This window comes from Musca domestica, unplaced genomic scaffold (genome assembly GCF_030504385.1).
Source record: "Musca domestica strain aabys unplaced genomic scaffold, Musca_domestica.polishedcontigs.V.1.1 1, whole genome shotgun sequence".
NCBI classification, from domain to species: Eukaryota; Metazoa; Arthropoda; class Insecta; order Diptera; family Muscidae; genus Musca; species Musca domestica.
The window spans coordinates 30,090,354-30,112,564 of NW_026712114.1; positions in this window are offsets into that span (position 1 = coordinate 30,090,354).

A 22,211-nucleotide genomic window follows, 5' to 3' on the forward strand; every position below is an offset into this window, starting at 1 on the left:
ATACACAATTTTTAATTCTTAGAATTCTTGCCATTTTTGAAAATTTGGTGTGGATAGCTTTAGGAAGTAAAGTTTATAGCGATGTTATTGCTCTAAAACTTATGGAAAGGTAATACCAGAATCAACCAAGTTCGATACCTGTGATCCTTTTCACGGCAAAGTGAATTTGTAATCATGGGCCTTTTCTCAAAACCTCGACGCTTCCAATCCATACGCATGCTATTGTGAAGTTTTGGGATTGCGCATTCGTGGTGGAGGGGTTCTATTACCAGCTTGGCTTAGCTTCACTTCTTTGGAGCTACAAATATTATGATGTGCACAGTTTAAAGCAAATTGAGGTTACTCTTTTCTTATTTTTAAAATTTGACCGTTGCGGAGTGGACAAATATATTCAAAGGTATTAGCCATTATTTGAAATCGGATTAAGGATATTTAGGAGCTATATCCAAATCTTAGCCGATCTCGATAAAATTTGGCATGGGTATTTCCGAGCTCTATAAGATACCTGGTACCAAATATCATTGTTGTCGAATGAATATTGCGAATTTGAGGGACTTAAACACCAAATCAGATGAAATATGTATCGGAACTGATTTTCTCCAAATTCGATGTACCTGCTTCTAGACTGAATTCGATTGAATGTACGAAAATTCAGGACTTTTTGGCAGATGTTCGCCATTTGGTGCACAATTAACCCGAAATCGGTTGATGATATATGTGGGACCTATATCTAAATATAAACCGATCTTGATAAAATTTGGCAGATATGTTTTCGAAATCTGTAAGATATCTGGTACCAAAAATCATTGTATATTACGAATTGGAGAGACTTTAAAACCAAATCGTATGAAACATATATATGGGACCTGTAGCTATATCTGAACCAATTTTCTCCGATGTACTTGGTTCTAGACTGAATTTGAACGGATGTACAAAAATTCCGGACATGTGGACTGATATTGGATATTTGGTGCACAATTAACCCGAAATCGGTTGAAGATATACAAGGGACCTATATCCAAATCTGAACCGATCCTGATAAAATTTGGCAGAGATATTTCTGAGCTGTATCTGATATCTGGTACCAAATACCATTGTTGTCGAATGCATATTACGAATGTGAGGGACTTAAACACCAAATCGGATGAAATATATTTCCGAGAGCTAAAGCTATATCTTAACCGATTTTGATGTACTTGCTTCTTGACTGAATTCCGTCAGATGTGGTAAAACTCAGGTCATTTGAAATTTTATTGGTCATTTGTTGTTCAATTAACCCGAAATCTGTTGAAGATATATGGAATGTATATCTAAATCTGATCCGATTATCGTCAATTTCAATAGGGTTCGTCCTTGGGCTAAACAAATATTGTTTGCAAAATATCATCTCAATCGGATAATAAATGCGACCTGCATTTTGTTCACAAGAGTACATGAACAAACAGACCGATGACCATCAAAATTGGAAAGCTTCTGCCTAGCCCTAAGCTCTAGCCCCATGCTAACTTCCGCTTTGATTGGTTTATAATTGCGACCTGTAGAGCAACTGCAAAATCAGGATTTTTTCAGTTTTTGGTCCATTTCAACCCCTAAATATTATGCGATCATCTCCAAAAGCAATAGGGTTCTATTCTGACCTTAACCCCACCTCAATTCTGAATTTCGTGAAGATCGGACCATAATTGCGACCTATAGAGTGATTACAAATTAACATGGACAGACGGACAGACAGACGGACGGACATACATAGCTAGATCAACTCAGCTCGGCGAGCAAGGAAGATCCAATTTTTGGCCCAATCAAACTTATAATACCCCCAACCCATAGTGTTGTAGGGTATAAATAGAACTCTATTTTCGGTAAAAAGTAAAGATTTCAAAAGTATGCACATTTACCAACTCTTTGAATACAATGTGCAAGTCATTATTTTTTAGGTCCCAAATTTGCTTAGAAATTGTGAGAAAAATGCTCATATTCCAATTATACAGGTCAGTGCATAACATTCACATCTGAGCTGGTAAAACACCGAAATGCAATCAGGTCTCACACATTAAAATAAGTATGTAGTTCAATTTTCAACTATATTCTGCACTGCAACGAAATATTCTCAAAATTCAAAACCAAATATGAGGGAGAAAAAAAGAACAACTTTTTTTTCTTATCTAATAGCTGATAATGCTTTTTGGTCCCCCCAAAAAGTTGTCACGTTAACTTGTGAGTTTTTTCAAAAGACAAAAGTAAGACAAAAATAAAACGAAACACTGAAATGCGAAGAAAACAACTAAAACGAATCAAAAAAAAAAAAAAAAAAATTGGCTACATTTGCTGCCAAGAACATGATCTATACAATAAGATCGCACTTATTTCTGTTTTGTGCAAGCCAATTTAATTGGATGTGAACTGTTAGTAAACTGCCAAATACCAAATGACAATCGCAAAAATTCCAAAATAACAGCGGTGGCAGAAGGCAACAGAACTGTCGGCCAACATCTACATCTGCTCCATGGCAGAAGCGCACCATCACCAACTGTTTGTTGTCTGGCTGGCCGACCACCACCACCAGCAAATGGCTGTTAAAATTGCAACAATGGTGTTTTTGAGCTGTCATCGCATAAAACGTACTTAAAGCAAACAATTTCGTGGACAAGCTCAACTGATATCGGGAAAAAGGAGAGCAGCAAAAAAAAATCGCCAAAAAAATAAAATAACAAACTCTTCAGACAGCAGATGCCACACACCGAGGTATTGAGGCGTTAGAACACTAGAACAATTTTTCCATGACTTCCATTTTGGTATGGCCGGCCACACAAACTTGCCGGGGCGACAATAGTCATCCAAACACAACTGGTGTGGTAACTCAAAAAAAAAAAAAAAAAAAAAAAAAAAAACAAAAAATTATCCCAGAAAAAGGGCGTTTGGTTAGGGTGTTGCAAAGCACAAAACTCCAAAGATCGATAAAGCAATAAGGGTTCTATGGTAGTATAAGCTCATGTTCGCAGAACAAACAAATGGCAAACAACCACGCAAAACAAACAACACCAACGAAATTGTTCAACATTCTTGGGCAGACAACGAAATGAAATAACATTTACCAGTTTCTAGTAATGGGGCTAAATTAAAGGTTCTGGCAAACCTGTAGAGAGTAGTAGAAAAAAGGCTTTTGTCCTTAGCAGAATTTGTAATATTGGGTTATGGATGTTTAGTTAGGTAATTGCTTTATTAGATTTATGAAAAGATTACAGAAAGTATTTTCAGGTACCGAAAAAAATTATACGGTCCAAGAAGATACAATTTTTAGGAACACATTCTACTTCAAAATGTAGTTAAACAATATTTTTATAGACTATCAGAGCTACACCACGAATTTGTGAAGAATAGTTTTAAGGACTATCAGGAATATTAGTCTATAGACAATAAAATCTGTAATTGTGCATCTTTTAAGAACAAGGATTATCAGGGATTTTTATGGATATTTTTTCAAAGACTACAAGAGCTATAATATTGGGTTTTTAAAAAATATTTTTTTACGGATATTAGAGCTATACTCATGGAGTTTAAAATGAAATATGTTCTTCTATCACTGCAATAATTTAACATTTTAAAGGAATAATTTTAAAGGACTAGTGGAAGAATAATCGTTATTAAAAAATATTTGTTTAAGAACTATCAGAGCTATAATCAAAAGATTCTGAAAGAATATTTTGCTCAAGGACTGTCAAAGCTATAATCGTAGATGTTTAATCGATATTACTTCAAGAACTATCAGCTCTATAGTCGTATATCGTGAACAAATATTTTTTTCTTATACCCTCAAACATGGTATGGAGGAGTTTGTCATACCGTTTGTAACACCTATACATTTTAGACCCCACAAAGTATATATATTCTTGATCAGCATAAAGTTCTATATCGATTTAGCGATGTCCATCCGTCTATCTGTCTGTGGAAATCACTCTAGCTTCCGAACGAAATGAAGTAGGTTGATAACATTTTACTCAAATGTATATTATGTCTGCAGGACGTTTGGTATTGAAAATGGGTCATGTAGGTCCACGTTTTTATACCCTCTACCATACATAGTATGGAGGATATATTAAGTTCGTCATTCCGTTTGTAACTCATCGAAATAATCATTTTAGACCCAACAAAGTATATTCTTGATCAGTGTAAAATTATAAGACGATTTAGCCCTGCCCGTCCGTCTGTCCGTCTGTCTGTCCGTTCGTCTGTCCGTCTGTTGTAATCACGCTACAAGCTAAACGAATTAAGATAGAAAGCTAAAATTTTGCACAGATCTCTCTTTTGTCTGCAGGCAGGTTAACTTTGTAGATGGACTATATCGGTCCACGATATCGTATAGCCCCATATAACGGTACCCCCGATATCTGATATTTTGATGATTTTAGCCAAATTTTTCAATGGAAGTGTATGAAAATCCACCCAAGCAGTTCTCTGAGAGCACTTTATCCCTTGGCTGAGAATTATCTATATAGGTTCACGATATCTTATATTCCCCATATAACGGTACCCCCCGATATTCGGTATTTTGATGATTTTAGCCTCATTTTTCAATGCAATTGTCTGAAATTCTACACAAGGAGTTCTTTGTAAGTACTATATCCCATAGCGGAGAATTATCTATATAGGTCCACGATATCGTATAGCCCTCATATAACGGAACCCCCCGATGTTCTGTATTTTGATGATTTTAGTCACATTTTCTAATAGAATAGTCTGAAAATCCACTGAAAGAGAATTGTCTATATAGGTCCACGATATCGTATATCCCCCATATAACGGTACCCTCCGATATTCGGTATTTTGATTATTTTAGCCACATTTTTAATGGAATTGTCTAAAATTCTACACAAGGGGTTCTTTGGGAACACTTTACCCCCTGACAGGGAGTTCTCTATATAGGTCCATGATATCGTATATCCCCCATATAACGGTACCCTCCAATATTCGGTATTTTGATTTTGATGACCGCCTTACAGCCTAGTAAACATTACCATCGTTCTCCACTAATAAACAAACGTTGTTTTTGTAAAAACAACAATAATGGGGATTAAGCCTGACCGTTTTGCAACAACAAAATACTATGGTATCCCGAACAAACAAGCCAACACTATTCTATTTTAACAGAATTTATAACGAGCCTTAAATTTTTTTGAAAATTGCCAAACTCGTTTAATACGCCTATTTACCTGATTTCTAGTACTACCTTAGCAGTTAAAACGGATTTTCAAAAAAAAAAAAAAAAAAAGATTTTCAGAGTTGTATTCGTTGACAACTATCAGATCCATAATTGTAACTATTTTAAAAATATTTGTTCAAATTTGTTCAGGTTCCTTATTTTGGATTTGGAATATTTTCTAAGGTTCATCACAGCTATAATCGTGGATTTTTAAAGAATATTTTTTTTTTTATGAAATATTACAGCAATAATGTATTTGTATGCATATTTCTTGAGAGCTATAACGGATTTTCCGTTCGTCCATCGGTCTATGTATTTTTGTAAACAAAGAACAGGCTTTATTTATTACCCGATCGAGATGAAATTTTGCACAAATCATTTGTTTAACCCAAGGCGAACAAAATTGAGCAATACTGAAGGAAAGCGATTCAGTTACAGCTATAGCTTCTATACAGGGTGAGCTGAAAAAACTGTAACCAACTTCAGACTGCTGTCATTTCTTAGCCACTCGTCCGACAGTTGTTAAAGTTATTCCAGTCACAGCTCATTATATTGTTTACAAGCGTACAAAAGCATTTTTGGAGAGAATTTTCCAGAAAAAAGTTATTCGTGATGGAATTCAAGCGTGATTGTGTGATTTCCTTATATTTGGCTGGAAAACCACAAGTGACAATCTTTAGAGCACTCCAGCATTTAAATGTGTATAAATCTTTTGTGTCTCGTACTGGTAACGCAGACCGACTTCAAGGAATTGGACGGAAGAAAACAGCAACATCAGCAGAAATGGTTCGAAAAGTAAAGAAGCCACTTGATCGAAACCCGCTTCGCAGTGGCCGAAAAATGGCTCGTGAGCTGAACATATCGCAATATTCCATTCGGCAAATATTGAAAAATGAGCTCGGGGTAAAGGCATTGAAATTCCAAAAAGTGCAAGAACTTACACCGCAACAGAGAGAAAACAGACTCAAACGAGCTAAAGAGTTGCTTCGCTTAGCCGGAGGTGGTGAACTGCCGAACTTGATTTTCTCCGATTAGAAAACATTCGTTAGCCAGCAGTTTGTAAACAAACATGATGGTCGTGCTTACTTGCCAAAGAGGGCTGCTGAAAATGTGCGCCTTCGGTTGGCCACCAGACTTCAAGCGTCAAAAATGGTGATGGTGTGGGCCGCCGTAACAGCCGATGGTCGCTCTCCGCTCGTATGATTCGGCCGTGGAATCAAAATAAATGCCGAATATTATCGCGAAAATATTCTGGAGGGTGTATTGAAGCCTTAGGTATTATCCTTAAATGTTATCGCGAAAATATTCTTGAGGGTGCATTAAAACCTTGGACACGCAAACATTTGGGCCGCAGACCTTGTACATTCCAACAGGACTCTGCATCATCGCACTCAGAACGCATAACCCAAGTATGGTTACAAATTGAGGTTCCTTGCTTCATTTCCAGTTCACAATGGCCACCAAAATCTCCGGATACAAATCCGTTGGACTATTCTATCTGGAGTATTGTAGAAAGCATAGTGCCAACCTTGCTTTCTAAAATACTCCAGACACAATAAAAATAACAATGTGTTGATCACCTCAAGCAAGCGCTTCACCGGGAATGGGCCAAAATACCGCAGAGCAACATTCTGGCAACGTGTGACGGTTTCATTGGCCGTTTTTTAAGGCCATAATTCTTGCCAAAGTTGACCAATTCGAAAAAATCTAAACTTATTCTAAAATTTGATGCTATTTCCGATTTTTTTTGCGTTCATTTAATAAAATTTAAAAAAAAAAACAGTAAAGAAAGTCCTAAAGTCGGGCGGGCCGACTTTTTGATACCCTACATCACTTTGCTAATTTAGTAGAGCTCCACATAAAGTTTTAATGGGAAAATTCAATCATACACGCTATGATTATAATTATAATTTAAAGTTCAAAGGACTAAATATGCCAAAGCATTTCTATATTTTAAATTCGGACTTGTATTGCCCATTTGGTGCAAAATTAATTTGAAATCAGATAAAGATTTATATGGGATCTATATCCAAATCTGAACCGATCTCGATAAAATTTAGCGAATGTATTTCTGAGCTGCATTTGATATATTTGCCCAAATATAGTTGTTACAGAGTGCATATTACGGCTGCGGAGGACAAAAATAACATATCGGATTAACAATATATATGTGAGCTATAGCTATGTCTGAACCGATTTCGATCAAATTTGGCATACTAATTTTCAGGCCCAATTTGGTTGTGTGTGAAAAATTCCATACTATTCGGGCTGATATTACAAGTTAGGTGCACAATAAAAGGCAAATCGGACGAAGATATATATGGGAGCTATATCTAAATTTTGACCGATTATCTCCAATTTCAATAGGGTTCGTCCTTGGGCCAAACAAAAAATTTCATCTCAATCGGATAATAAAAGCGACCAGCATTTTGTTCACAAGAATACATGGACAGACGGACGGACTGACATGCATAAATCAACTGAGAAAGTGATTCTATGGAGAACTATGGGTCTATCTCGCTTCCTTCTCCATGTTACAAACAAATGCACTAAGACATAATACCCTTACCACTATGTGGTGTAGGGTATAAAAAATGTGAAAATTATGACTTTGTTGTAGTTTTTTTATCTCACCCTGTAGTAATTTTAATAAGAGCATTCTGAATTAGCTAATGATCGTTAGCGTTAACCCATTTCAGAAAATCTCGATGAAGATTTTGAAATTTATTTCGGAAATAAAATATATGCACAAATAAATATTTCCAACACAATTTAGGACATTTTACTTTGAGTGCAAAATTTTATTTCCGTTATTATCGCAGAGGGTTCGTGAGATCTATTCACCTCGTTAAAGGATTCTGACAAACCATAATTTTGCATTCATTGACAAGAACTGTTGAATCCCACCAATTATGGTGAATAATTATACACCATTGCCGCGGCAGTTAAACCTGACAAAATGAGAAGGAACACACAATGTTGACCTCCATATTAAGAGCATGGCAAGAAAATCTAAGCACAAAAACAACAACTATGATATAACTTTGTATTACAAAATGAAAAAAGCAAAAAATATGAATCTTTTTGCGAAATAATAAAAACCCCCTAAACTGTCTGGTAACATGAAAAACATGGAAATTCATATCTTGATAGCAACAATGGAACAACAAAAAGGAAATTTAGGAACCCAAAAATGCAATGGACACAACAAACTGCACTGCATTTTATGGGCTAACATAGTTTTTGTTTCTAAATTTTTGTTTGGGTAATAAAGAAATGCAGAATAGACAAGACAATCACTGGAGCTAACCCCCCGGCCACCGTACAACCGTGGACCCCGGTTGCAAGACCACTTGAAGACAGCTTATTTCCCTGTGAAAATTTTTGCAGTTATTGTTCATAATTCTATTATGGCAAAAGTAACACCATCATCATCGTGGCCAAGACGAGTTGACAACTTCCAAATGCAAGCAATGAAAAGGAGTGGAAGAAGAAAAAGAGTAACATAAACAAAATGACTAAAAGCCTAGACAAATACAAACGAAATTATGCCAATTTATGCATTAAAACATGAAATGAATAGAAACGGCAGCAGCGACAACACCAACAAAACATTTGAAATGTTTTTATTTAGGGAATGGTGGATGGGTGGTATGGGAATTGTGGTGACTAAATTTAAGGATTATTAAAAATGCTTGTTTGAAAGTTACTTATTTTTGCAAATTTTAGTACACTCAGCCATATGCTTGCAGAGGATATATTTCATTTGATAGGGACAAAATATCCCTCAACGAAATAAAGGTTTTAGACCGTGGGTCTCTTTTTGGACCAATTCCATTTCAGGACATTAGGATTTGAACTAGGGTTGTCCGTCCGTCTGACTGTTGAGAACGATAACTATCGTATTTGATTTGGTTCAAACTTATTGCCCGATCCCGATCGGGTTCGGAGATGGCCCAACTCTTCTTGTAACTCCCCACATAATGAGAAAATGTTCAAAGTGACAACATTTTCAAATTTTATACCTCATAGAAAGAGAAAGGGTCATTCGATTTAGTGAAAACTTTGAAAATCCCAATATTTTTGTTCAGTGCCAGGTCAGGTCCAAAAATAGGAATTATCGGCCTACTCTATCAAGTACCTACCTCACGCAAGGTCAACATCCATATATAAATATATATATATATATATATATATATATATATATATATATATATATATATATATATCTATATATATATATATATATATATATATATATATATATATATATATATATATATATATATATATATATATATATATATATATATATATATATATATATATATATATATATATATATATATATATATATATATATATATATATATATATATGAAAGTTATGTTAACGATTCTGACAAATTCGGTATTGTCTCTTGGAAAAAAGGATAAAATCAAAAAAAAAAAAATAATAAAAATGAAGAAAAGAAAACAAAGGCTATAGCCGTGCGGGGCCGACTATGTTATACCCTGCAACACTACATATGTTAGAAGCCCCCTTTATGTCCAAATCCACATTGGAAGATTTCTCTTTTGAAATTAGGATTTTGACTAGGGACATTTGCCCAATATTTATGCACTCCGTCGGGCCGTTAGTTGTTGTAGTCCATTTTACAGCTAAATATAATCCAATGGTCATCCAAAATGCTAGAACTCTTCCCTGTCCTTAACTCTCTTCACAGGCGTGTCGATTGGCTTCAATTGTGTGATTGGAAAAACATTTCTGTTTTTGGTTAATTTGAGCCCCTAAATATTTTGCGATCATCTCCAAAAGCAAGAAGCCCCTCTGTATCTCCAAATCTAAACTCATCTATATGATTTTCTTCTCTACGATATTTGGCTATATTCGTCAACGAAATCAGCATAAAAAGCCAGAAGTTCGCCTTTTGTGTATTTCAGATATTGCCTGTAAATAAAGCTGGTATTTTTTCACACAAATTAGTGGTACATTGTACCCGCTGTCCTAAACTCTACCTTTATGCGAGATTTCGTGTTCTTTGGTTTTTATTTGTGACCTTTATAACGGCTGCAAAATCAGGAAAAATTTTAGTGGTTGGTCCATTTCATAATAATAATATATATTACGGACATCTTTGAAAACAATAGACCTAGCCCTTCTGAGCCCAGCCCTGCCCTTGTGAAAATTTTCGTGAGGATCGGATGATATTTGCAATACTTATATAATATCCCCAACCTGTGTTGTAATGTAAAAAAATATTACAAAATATTATGTCAAATTGAAAAAATCGCATGCGATAAAAAATAAAAAAATGTCAAAAAATACTACAAAATCTATATTAACATCATTATTGGTAAATTTTTCTGCGATTTTTTTTAGATTTTATACTTTTATGTCAAGATAGCATTCTGAATTGACAAAATTTGTCAAAAATCGGTCCAGCCATTCTTGAAATATAAGCATTCTAACTAACATCCGCTTCCTTTGTATATACATATTGTATATATTTCGCTATATGTAACCAATATACTTACTATCGGCATCTACGTAATGGTCAGAATTGACGTGTTCGTCTATTTATGATTTCACCGGGATTAAAAATATTCGCGGTTTAATGGAAAATTTGACTTTTATTTAACACAAATGTTGTGGCCTATTTCACCAACTAAACATTACCCGATGACCATCAAAATTGGAAACCAATATTTCGTTTCAATTTTTGGCCCACTCAAACTTATAATACCCCCAACACATAGTGTTGTAGGGTATAAAAATCGCGTCAAAATGTGAAATTTGAAAATTTTAATTCTAATTTTGAAATATACAATTGTAGTGTTTTATAATGCATGAATTTTTTCCATGCATGAATATTTACTTTTTTTCGAATTGACATGCAAGGGGATCATGGATCTGGCATAGTCATTGTATTTTTAAAATTGTGATATTTTGTCTGATATAGTCGGCTCGATGCACACAAATTGCTGAAGTTTTTTAATCAATTTTATTGTAGTGGAATTAAGATATATATGGAAGCTATTTGCACATCTGAACCGACCATTACAAAATTTGGCCGATGTATTTCTATGTTGTATCTGATAGCTGACATTAAATATCCTTGTTGTGGAGAGTATTTTACGGATGTGATAAGGGAGAAAAATATAAAATCGGTTGAAACATATATGGTACCTATAGCAATATCTGAACCGATTTTCACCAAATTTGGCACATTTTCTTCCTGGCGAAAATCAGTCATATAAACCAAAATCCATTAAGTTTGTTCCTATACAAAACCTTTTAGGCACAATAAAGTTGAAATCGGCTAAAGATGTGAAATGAAAAAACTACAACCACATTCAGACTGCTGTCATTTCAAAGCCACTCGTCCGACAGCTGTTAAAATTATTCCAGCGACTGCTCATTATATTGTGTACAAGCGTACAAAAGCATTTTGGTGAGCATTTTCCAGAAAAAAAGTTATTCGTGATGCAATTCAAGCGTTTTAGTGTGATTTCTTTATATTTAGCTGGAAAACCAAAGTGGCTATCGTTAGCGCACTCCAGCATTTAAATGTGAATATATCTTTTGTGTCTCGTACCATCGCTCGTTACCGTGATACTGGTAGCGTAGTCCGACGTCAAGGAAGTGGACGAAAGAAAACAACAACATCAGCAGAAATGGCTCGAAAAGTAAAGAAACAACTTGATCGAAACCCGCAACGCAGTGGCCGAAAAATGGCTCGTTAGCTGAACATTTTGCAATATTCCATTCGGCAAATATTGAAAAATTAGCTCGGGATAAAGCCATTGAAGTTCCAAAAACTACAAGAACTTACACCGTAACAGAAAGAAAATAGGCTCAAAAGAGCTAAAGAGTTGCTTCGTTGGCCGAAAGTGGTGAACTGCCGAATTTGGTTTTCTCCGATGAGAAAACATTCCTTGTCCAGCAGTTTGTAAATAAACAAAATGATCGTGTTTACTTGCCAAAGAGGTCAGCTGAAAATGAGCAACTTCGGTTGGCCTCCAGAACTCAAGCGCCGGCAATGGTGATGGTGTGGGCCCCCATAACAGCCGATGGTTTTTCTCCGCTCGTATTAATCGGCCGTGGCATCAGAATAAATGCCGAATATTATCGCGAAAACAAAATGAGGTTTCTCGCTTCATTTCCAGCACACAATGGCCACCAAAATCTCCGTGTGTTTTTGATTTCAGCCTGTAGATCCACATCCAAATCTGAATCTACCTGTATAAATTTTGACAAAGATATTTCTGAGCTGTATTTGATATGTTTTCACGAATATTATTGTGATGGGGTGCATATTTCTAAAATAACATATCGGATGAATAATATGTATGGAAAGTATAGCTATGTCTGGTCCGATTTTCACCAAATTGTACATGTGCCAAATTTCATCCTAATTGGACTAATAATACACATTTGGTAGTCACTAAAAACAAATCAAAAGAAGATACGCATTGGAGCCACATCTAGATTTCGACCGATCATCACCCAGTTAGATTGGGTTCATGCTTGGACAAAACAAATAATTTGTTCAACATATCGGAACTGTATTTACAAAAATACGGACGGTCGGATTCACAGTATGTGGTTTTATGCACGTCATCGAAAGCAACTATGGGTCTATCCCGCTTCTTTCTGCATGTTACAAACAAATGCACAAAGCCATAATACCCTGACCACAGTTTGGTGTAGTATAAATGCGGATTTTGCCTTATAAATGTTTCATTGTGTAGTATTACCTTATTCCCAGGTATCCTAGTTTCCGCACAGTGGGAATCACTGTTAAAATTTAAATTTTCAAAAAGTCAAAAATGTTTCGATATCAGAAATTAGTGTTAAATGTTGGAAGCCCCTAAGAAGAGCTTTCATTCGGTAGTATTACAATGATCAATAATATTGACATATAAAGGGTGTTTTTTTTTAAGTTAGATAGAACTTTAAATTGTAAAAAGTATCACAAATATTAAATTTTAATGAAACTTTTTTTTATTTGTTTCAGAATACTCTGACAAATCATCGTGAATAGACTCACGCTTGAACAACGCTACGAAATTATCTAAATTTACTTTTAAAATCAGTCATCGACTCGCTCTAGAGCAGTTGGCAAATGACCCGTTGTTTTATCGCAAAATTGTGTTCATTTTTGGCTTAACGGGTTTGTTAATAAGCAAAATTGGCTCATATGGAGTGAGACCAATCTACAAGAGACCCTACAGACTCCATTACATCCAGAAAATGCACCGTATGGTGCGGTTTTCACGATGGTGGCATCATCGGACCTTATTTCTTTAAAAATGAGGCCGAAGCTCGCGTTACGGTCAATGAAGATCGTTACCGCACCATGATCAATGATTTTTTATTTAAAAATATGGATGACATTGATCCGGAGGAGATGTGGTTTGAACAGGATGGCGCTACGTGCCATACGGTGAACGCAACCATCGACTTATTGAAATCAAATCGAGAAGTGGACCTGTCAATTAAGGTCGTGCGATTTGACAACTTTCGATTATTTCCTGTGGGGCTACGTGAAGTCATTGGTTTATGCTGATAAACCAACAACAATTGACGCCTTGGAGGCCAAAAATTGGACGTCCTGAATGCACTTTGTCAAGAACAGCCGTGGTGCCCATATGCCTGAAATCATTTTCAAATGTTAATATCACGTATCGATCTTTCAAAATTTTGATTACAATTAAATTTTTTGTGATATTTTTTTACAATTTCAAGTTCTATCGAGCTTAAAAAAACACCCTATACTTAGTCAGTGTTGGTCTTACAATACATTACATTTTTCGTTAACCGCATTTATTTTTATGTTTTTTTATTTAAAAGATTAGTAAAAATTGTTAGAATTACTGTTTTTTTCCAAAACAGTTAACTTTTTAAAAGAGCTCTGTTAATAACATTACAATTTAACTATATCAACAAGTAAAAAAGCAGCTAAGTTCGGCTGGGCCGAACTTTTAATACCCTCCACCATGTGGAAGGAACTTGAAAATTTTCAAAAAACTTTCGGAAACTACCATTTATATGAAGACTATACGAAGACGTGGACTTGTTTACGAATTTGTTTGTCAAAGGCTGTAGTGCCCATTACAAACTTTTAATACGACATTTGTTACAATTCCGGTGAATAATGTCGCACAAATCATAAAAATACCTAGTATTGCGAGGTACCGTCATATGGCTACACGAAGCCGTTGACCTGCATACAAAATTGTTTGTCATAGGCTGTAGCAACCATTACGAACTTCATATACGATTTTTTTGTCATAGGCTGCAGTACCCATTACGAACTTTAAATACGAAATTTCTTACAATTTGGGAGGTACTGTTACAGAGTTGCCCATATTCGACGGACCCATCTGGCAACGCCATAACTTTTGACACAGATGTCACATCGCTTAATGACATACCGCGTTTGAAGCATCAGTCCAAGCAGATTTTTACCATGAACCAATACACGCCACGCGAGCGCTCTGAAATAGTGGAAATTTACAAGAAGTCAACTGTGAAAACTCAACGTCCTTTTAAAACATTAAAATGTTTGAGAAGTGCGCCTTCTAAGAACACAATTAAGCGTTTATACGAAAAATTTTCGACTGGTAAGGCTCTTTCTAATCCGAAGAGGCCATATAAAAGTCGACCAAGGCGATCGGCCGAGAATATCGCTGCCGTACGAGCCAGAACATCCCAAAAACGCCGTTCTCAGCAGTTGGGCATGGCTCGGTCCAATTTACAACGGATTATTCGCATTGATTTGCATTTGTTCCCGTACAAAATTCAATTGACGCAAAGAATGTTGCCTGCGGACAAGCCTCGTCGATTGGAATGGGCCCAAAAAGTCATCGAAATGGCTGAAGATGACGGGCAATTTTGGAACAAAATTATCATGTCTGATGAAGCCCATTTCACATTGAATGGGACCTTAAATAAGCAAAATTTGCCGTTTTTACGCCACTGAAAATCCTCAGGAGATTCAAAAAGTGCCTCTTCATGACGAAAAAGTCACAGTTTGGTGCGGCGTTAGTGCGAAAACGGTCATTGGGCCGTTTTTCTTCTAAAATGAAAATGGCCATGCTGTTACCATCAATCAGGAGCGTTATCGCGACATTATGGCCAATTTTGTGATGCCAATTATTCGTCGAAAGCGTATGAGGCAGTTCTGGTTTCAACAAGACGGCGCTCCACCGCACACAAGTCGCATAACAATCGATTTTCTGAAGAATTTGTTTCCGTTCCATTTGATGTCGAAAAGTGGTGATTTGGACTGGCCACCGCGTTCGCCCGATTTGACGCCGCCTGACTTCTTCTTGTGGGGATATTTGAAGTCAAAGCTTTACGTTAACAAGCCAAGGACTGTAGAAGATCTCAAGGACAACATTCGTGAAGAAATAGCCGCTATTCCGGCCGAAATGTTGGCAAAAACGATGGAAAATGCAGCAAAAAGAGTACAATACGTCATCAACGCCAGAGGCGGCAATTTGAAAGATATCATATTCAAAAATTGATGTAAACAAATCTACTTGGAACAAATTAAATGATTAACATTGCCAACCGCCAAATTTTTATTTTTTCTTTGATTAAAAAAAAAAAACATGGGTCCGTCGAATATGGGCATTTTTTCTACAGGTTGTAGTAACCATTAAGATCTCTCCATACGAAATTTGAAACGATTCCGGTGAACGAATCCGAAATGTTAGCCTTCTGTCTCAATTCGTTCGAAAGATAGCGTGATTACAACAGACAGACGGATAGAGAGATAGACTTACATCGCTAGACCGTCTTAGAATTGAACACTGATCCAGAATATATATATATACTTTGTGGGGGCTATTATAAATATTTCTAGGAGTGACAAAGTTAATATACCCTCCATGGAATGGTGAAGGGTATAAAAAATTACAATTTATATGCACGAATGTTATACAACATATTATTAATATTTTGAAAAAATTTGAAACACCTAAATCTAGAAGAAATGTTGTATTGTACAGCTTAAAAAATAAAAATATTGTACAAATTACGAACCCTTATAACGCTGTCAATATCAACCGATTTAAGCATAATTAAAATATCCAAAAATTTAGTTGGCATTACCTCGTTAGTAGCATTCCACAACGAAAACCGAAGAACCTAACGAATGAAAAGAATTGTGTTGTTGGCCATTTCTGTAGCTGACTTAGCCATTATCTTAACATGTAATCTTGTCAGGATTGTTTTTTTTTTTTTTTTTTGGGGTGGGGGGTTTTGCTTCTTTTCTTGTTTGTAGTTTTTTTCGACTGCCACCACTAGTGGCACTTAGCCATTTCAAACGATTTTCACCAACACCAACCAACCGCTACACAGCCATTAGTTGCTGGATCATAGCCATGATTTCTGTTGGTGGGGATGGATATTTATTTAAATCTGGTAAAAATTTTGCGAAGACAGCTGAGAGAGAAAAGTTACAACAAAAATAACATTTTTATTTTTGGTCTCTCCTCCAAACGGAGGAATAGAAATGGTGTTTGTTTTAAATACTTTGCAACAAACATTCTATTGTTGTAGTTGGTGGGCATTTCTCGTTACGATCTGTGGCGGCCGGTGTTGTTGTTGTCGTTGTTTTTGTGGGGGTCTAACTCCATGGAACGCTGAACGTTTTAAATAGTATCAATGTTAAACATAAATTTGTGACAGTTGAGTTAAAAGCAATGTTTATGTGTGTGTTTGTGTTTTTGATAGCCAAGTATTTGGCTTCAAATTCGTATTTGAATTCAAACTTGGTTTCGATATTCGTAAATAGGGCATTGGTGTTTTTTTTAACTCCCTCTTCTTTGCTTTTGCCAAATGTAAAGTTAAATAAGATTGTGATAGCCCTGTTTTACGGTTAAACAAAAGACCATGAAATGTGTTTTTAAATGGCCAAATATCACATCTCTACAACAATTGTCATGACTATGACTGCGCCTGGCATTTTTACTCCTTTCTGCGGTTGTCTTTTTTTTTTCCTCCTTGCCAATGCATTCAATTATTTCGACTGCGCGGCAGTATTGATAGTGTGGTGGTGCTTGTGCCTTGACACAGTCATACACGAGATGGTAATTAAGGAGTAGGCAGGCAATGTTTGTTCAGTGAAATCTGTCGAACCAATGACATGAAAAAAAAAAACGAATAACAAATACCCACCAACCAACAGAATTTGTGTCAGATTTGTTTGATTATATCAGTACCGCAGTCTCACTGGGCAATGTTTTGAATTTCAATTTGCTTTTCAATTATGCGATATCCTTTGACCTGGAATTCCAATTGAATTTTCAGTGCACTGTAGTGCGTTTTCTAACGGGAAAATATCGAAATGGGAAGTATGTTTGTCAGAGAATGGCTTCAAGTGTGAGCTTTCGGAAAGTACACAAATGTGTTTCGATATGTTTGTGGATCTATTACCTAAAAAGGCATGTAAAAAATGTATACAACATTAATGAATAACACAGTTCAACAGGGAATGTCAACGGTAGATTCCATTTCCATAGGATGTGATATCACATGACAAGTAGGTAGAAACCCCGAATTTTCACCATATATCAAGTTTTGTGAATTTTTTAATTGCCACTCTATAATAGTGATAGAGCAACGGATGTCTGAGATAACATGTTATATCGACTGCGAAATATTTTATGCTTCCTTGGTCCTTGTTTTCTTGAGACGTTATAGAAATCCCTCAACATGACATATTTAAAACAATATCGGTTCACTCTTTCTGGCAAATCTGCCTGTGATGTATTAAATTCTCTTATGAAATTTAAATAACTTTCCCGATTTTCTTTTGATACCGCTTTTATAAAAAATTCGACATTTCAAAAAAGGGAAGTTCCTGTCATAGACCAAGCAGATAATACTAACAGTGATAATTATTCTTAAAAGACACGGTATTAGTGGCCGATTTTCTTTAATATTTTTAATGTGTGAATGTAAGATACAGGGTGAGATAAAAAACTGCAACAAAGTCAAACGCCATCATTTTTACATTTTTTTTTTTTTTTGTTTAATTTTATTGAATGAAAATAAAAAATCAAATTTTAGGATAAGTTTAGATTTGTTCGAATTAGTCACCTTTGGAACGAATTATGACCAATGAAATCGTCACACGCTGCCCGAATGTTGCTCTGCGGTATTTTGGCCCATTCCCGGCGAAGCGCTTGCTTGAGGTGATCGACACACTGGTAATTTTAGTGCCAACCTTGCCTTTCGAAATACTCCAAACACAATAGTCCAACGGATTGGTATCCAGAGATTTTGGTGGCCATTGTGCGCTGGAAATGAAGCGAGGAACCTCATGTTGAAACATTCTTGGGTGGCGCGTGCTGAGTGCGATGGTGCAGAGTCCTGTTTGAATGTCCAAAGTCTGCGGCCAAAATGTTTGCGAGTCCATGGCTTTAAAATACCCTCCAGAATATTTTCGCGATAATATTCGACAATTATTCTGAAGCCACGGTCGATTAATACGAGCGGAGAGGGATCATCGGCTGTTAGGCGGCCCCCATCATCACTATGCCCGGCGCTTTAATTCTGGTGGCCAACTGAAGGTGCACATTTTCAGCTGACCTCGTTGGCAAGTAAACACCATAATTTTGATTGTTTACAAACTGCCGGACAACGAATGTTTTCTCATAGGAGAAACCCACATTGGGCAGTTCACCACTTTCGGCCAAGCGAAGCAACTCCTGAGCTCTTTTGAGTCCATTTTCTTGCTGTTGCAGTGTAAGTTCTTGCACTTGTTGGAATTTCAATGGCTGTGGAATATTGCGATACATTCAGCTCACGAGCCATTTTTCGGCCATTGCGAAGCAGGTTTCGATCAAGTCGCTTCTTTACTTTTCGAACCATTTGTGCTGATGTTGCTGTTTCCTTCCCTCCACTTTCTTGACGTCGGGCTACGCTACCAGTATCACGGATGGTACGAGACGCTAAAGATTTTTTCACATTTAAATGCTGGAGTGCTGTAAAGATGCCCACTTGTGCCAAATATAACGAAATCCATCGTGACTTATTTTTCGTCAGTCTTCGTGTATGTCAATATTTCTTAGAAGCATAGATTCTTCGGTCCACTCCTCCATTTAAACTGTAACTAGCAATGATTCCTATAGAACCGTAAATGAGTGTTCGATTTTCTTTAAATTCTGCATATCCCAATATTTTTATCAGTATTCCTAAAACTATCACATCTCTCATATCAAGTACAGGAAATAGTAGATATAGGTCAAATCTGGTACCTTGTAATATTTAGATCAGATTGAGGTTAGATATGAAGTGGACAATAACAAACATATGAGGGTATACAGGGTTGCCCATATTCGACGGACCCATCTGGTAACGCCATAACTTTTGACAGAGACATCGCTTAATGACATACCGCGTTTGAAGCGTCAGTCCAAGCAGATTTTTACCATGAACCAATACACGCCACGCGAGCGCTCTGAAATAGTTGAAATTTACAAGAAGTCAATTGTGAAAACTCAAGGTGCTTTTAAAACATTAAAAAATGTGAGAAGTGCGCCTTCTAAGAACACCATTAAGCGTTTATACGAAAAATTTTCGACTGGTAAGGCTCTTTCTCTGAAGAGGCCATATAAAAATCGACCAAGGCGATCGGCCGAGAATATCGCTGCCATACGAGCCAGTGTTGAGAGGTCCCCAATACATCCCAAAAATGGGATGGGCCCAAAGAGTCATCAAAATGGCCGAAAACAAACATGGGTCCGTCGAATATGGGCAACCCTGTATATTTGTTGACACTTGATTCAATATTGAAGTAAAGACTTAAATTTGTATGTCTTGTTTGATTTTAAATTTTTTATGACTTGTTCGATTCTGTTATGAAATTATTTATTAATTTCCGAACTGTCAAATGTACTGCCCTACAAAAAAACTATAAATCCCTCTCAGTTGATTTTGAACAATATACAAAAAATATGAGAAAAACTCGACATCAAATTTCCCCATATGTCTCATAAATCTTTAAGTTTAACAAAAGAAAACCTCAACCCAAAAAAAAAAAAAAAACGAAAAACATACGAATCGAATATTGGCAAACTAAATGTTCACTTAAAAAGAAACTGGAGAAATTTACATCAAAATCATATTCGAAAACATTCCCCGCCACAAAACATTGATACCAAAAATTAGCTAAAGCAAAATCTACGCGTGTCGAATATTTACCACCTTCGAAATGGTTGAACAAGCTGAGCAAAGTCATGTTGCACATGACACATTCAACAAACACATGTTGCACTTCGTTCAATTTATGGGCGACAGCAAATGGCATATTCTGCCACAGACATACAGCAAACCTACAACCAGCCTTGCGTCCAATGTCTGCAACATATCACATAATGGAAATGGGAATTTTACTTATCTTTAAAAAGTAATCAAAAACTCCTCGCAAATGGAGTTATGGCGAAAGAAAAAAAAATCCACATCGATATCCACCGTAAGAGAGAAATGAAAAAAGAATGAAGAAACTAGAGCAGAAGTTTAGTCTATCTTTCTTCTTTCCTTATACACCCCAAATGGAATGATACAAAAAAATGGGAACTCAACTAACAAATCGCATAAAAGTTCAATATTAGTTTTATAGTCAATATATGCACCGTCTACATGCCGTATTATCGGCAGTATCGAACAACTTGGACGTTTTGGTTACAATTACACAAAACATGGAAATCAATTTATCCTAAGTTTTGCAGCAGCAGCAGACCGACAAATGAAGTGAGAGAAACCAAAACGGTAGACGACATTTGGCCACACCTACACTGAATTGCATTTCAATTGCAGCTCAATTGAAGCCAATGGCAATGGCATGGTGGTGTGGTAGTGGTCCACTAAGGCAATGACTTCTTTGGCTGGGTTCAGACCAACGTTTTAGCAAAAATCTATAACAAATAGTCAAAGTTTTGTTTCTTTTGCCGATAACTAAAATACATAAATTTATTTCTTATTGCTCGACTAACAAATCTTGTCACAGAAATTGTTACGACTATTTATAGTAAACCGCACAACGGGCAGCAACAACGGAAAAAGGAGGTTATGGCGAAAGTATACCGGAGTGGCAGTGAAATAAAGGTACCCTATATAAAATAAAAATAAAATAGGAATTCAAAAAAAAAATCGGTTGAGGGTCTACTGGGGAGTACAAAAACCTTAAGTAAGAAACCTATTGTTTTTTGGGAGATGAATATAAAGGGGTTGAAATGGACCAAAAACAGAAAAATTTACTGATTTTGCTGTTGCTCTACAGGCCACAATTATAAACTAATCGACGCGGAATTTGACATGGAGTTAGAGTTTAGGGCCGGGCAGAAACCTTCCAAATTGGGCGGTCATCGGATAACACTTAGCGTCTAAAATAAACCATAACTTTATGTCAAAAAAATAGGAAAATTTCCCCTAAGCCGCGAATAGTTTTAATCCCGGCCAAATCACAAATACATTAACCATTATAGTGATGCTGGCAGCCAAGATATGGGATATAAAGCAAAATATATATAATGTATATGTTAAAGAAAGGAACCGCTGTACTGATTTTCACGATTCGGAATGGTCTCTTGCCAGAAAAGTATAAAATCTTAGAAAATCGATTGAAAATATACCAATAAACAAGTAAAAAAGCAGTAAGTTCGGTCGGGCCGAACTTTGAATACCCTCCACCATTTGGAACGAATTAGAAAATATTCAAAAAAATAAAATCCATTGAAAATTCTGTTAAAATCTTTAAAATACCTAATATCGGAAGGTGCCGATATATGGGGGGATAAACGCTATTGTGGACCTATATGGACAAATCTATGTCTGGGGGTAAAGTACTCACAAGGGACTCCTTGTGTGGATTTTCAGATAAATCCATTGGGAAATGTGGCTAAAATCATAAAAATCCCGAATATCGGGCGTACCGTTATATGGGGGATATACGATATTGTGGACCTATATAGACAAATACCTTTCAGGGGTTAAA